This window comes from Belonocnema kinseyi, chromosome 1 (genome assembly GCF_010883055.1).
Source record: "Belonocnema kinseyi isolate 2016_QV_RU_SX_M_011 chromosome 1, B_treatae_v1, whole genome shotgun sequence".
NCBI lineage: Eukaryota > Metazoa > Arthropoda > Insecta > Hymenoptera > Cynipidae > Belonocnema > Belonocnema kinseyi.
The window spans coordinates 13,277,437-13,279,847 of NC_046657.1; positions in this window are offsets into that span (position 1 = coordinate 13,277,437).

Sequence of the window (2,411 nt, forward strand, 5' to 3'; positions counted from 1 at the left end):
TAAAGTTTAAATCATAAAGAAAACATTGGAAATGAGAAAATTCAGTGTATCGAAAACCGACAAAAGTTGCAATAAAACGTTAAACAACCAAATTTTTTAAAAGGAATGCGCATTCTTTTAAACGGGCCAATGAAATTTCATCTGTTTTAATACCAATGCAAGTTACGAATTATAATAATACACATTTATAGGAATGATATAAAATTTCAGGGATAAACTTGAGTGGGAAGCACGAAATACGTGATGAGAATGTGTTCGTTAAAGCCGAAGAAGCTTTAACAAAAGAGAATTCACAATCACCAAATTACTGTTGTCGATACTTTCATCTTTAGTTTTAAAAAGTCTCTGCAGAAAGATCGAGCGCGTCGCTCGAAATGAATACAATATCGAGCGCGAGTTAAACACATGATCAAGCGCGAAGCGCGAGAACCAACTAATTTAGACCGTGAAAAATTCAATTATTTGGTAAAAAAATTAACACAGAAAAAACGAAAGATACAGTTTACATCGATTACAGGTGAAAGATTCAGAGCAACCAAAATTAACTTTGCCAAATAAGCTTTACATAAACCGAGAACTACGAAGCCAGCGCTATCTATCGTCTTTTACCTTCATTAAATTGGACAGAAATCGGGATTACCATCTGTCACTTTCTTGTTGCTAAATTGCATTAAATCAATTCTAATTCGTCTACAATGGTGAAATTTATTTCGAAGGAGATATATCAGTAAGAAGAAAGTTTGTTTCGTGTTTTCTGTTGCTGATTCTACATGTTTGACCGAAATTTGCTTTCTTCAGCGCGACCATTGTAAGTCTTACCTGCAACAAATTAAAAATTTAATTTTTCTGTGTAACTTTAAATCTGTTGTGCCGATTTATAGTTTAAATTTACTCATTCTTTAGCCTTTCTTTCTTGCTGCTAAAGACACCATAGGATACGACAGCTTTTATTTTGTCGTAGGATGAATTTGTTAACAAATAGCATGTAAAACAGTGGCGTGGCTAGCTGCGAAGGCCCCTGTATCAAAATTTCGTTTAGGAGCCCTTTTTAAGAAGATAAACAAAAACTTTCTTCATTAACTACTATTTACGGGCCCCCGGACCTCGGGGGCCTCGTATCATTGATACGGCTGTTACGGCTGTAGCTGTTACGGCCCCTGATGTAAACTTCAGCCATGGTGGATGTTACATGCAACAAAATTTATCATTAGTTTTTTCTGTGAAACTATTTTGTTAAATTCATCTTTCTTCTCAAAAATGCAATCGTTTAGTTTAGGAGCTCTCAAAAGAAAAACTATGATTGACAAAATTAATTTGAGAATGAATACATTGTTTACCTCCCTATTAATTACTTATTTTGCAGAGTTAGGAAAAAGATGTCGCGAAGAGCCCCCAGGACCCATTGATCCGTATTATTTACCCGAATTGCATCATTACCAAGGCAGCTCTGGTTTTATTTTTGATATAGGACATAGAATTTATAGAGTAGGAGTAAAGAACGGATACATCATTGGAGTAGTCGATAATAGGGGATGTTTACAACCTTTTGTAATTCTTGATTCTGCTAAGAGAGAATGGGTTGAAGTTAAAGTAAATATACATAATCACATGAAAATTGAAGCAGTTTTGGATATATTTACGGATCAGTGGTTAAGAAAGCACTACCACAGCCCCTTTGGGTCAGAAGACACTGTTCATATAGCCCGAGCCACTCGGTATCCGCTGCCCAGCATTGGTTCAACTTCCGAGGAGGCCTGATCCAGCTTTGGCCTAGTCCTGGTCAATTCTTGTTATTGTATTAAAACGTTAATAAAAATACCTTTTTTTGACAACTAAATGATTTTATACTGAACACTAGTTGAATATTTTGCATTCCTTTTCCAAATATTTAATCTTCCTAATACTAACCTATGTGCAGCTTTTTCAAGCACCTCATTTTTTTCTGGGCATGTTGTCATTCTCTTTCTATCTTTAATTTTATTTTATCTTTAATTTTATTGAAACCAAAAGAAGGTATTATTGTCAAACTTGTGAGTAGGCTGCGCCACCTTCACCAACACCAGATACAGTCGACGATATTTACCTTGCCGCGGATTTGACCGTAGGGGAGTAATTGTTCTGAAAACGATGTTCCCCACTCTAGAGTCTAATCTTGATGAGAATTGTTTGGCTCGCTACGTACGTTGCCGCGGTCGTGGTGGGGAAAAAGCTTCAACGAGAGATAGGGGAAGCAGCAAGGTAAGTAGCGTCGACTGTAGTTGCTAAATAATTCTTTGTAACTGTGGTAGCGTATTATTATTATTATTATTATTATTATTACACCATGAAGCCATTTCCCTTTCGGGGTAGGCGTGACTCACTCGGCAGGGGAAAGGAGTAGTGTGTGGATGGGATAGAGATTTTTCAGATTG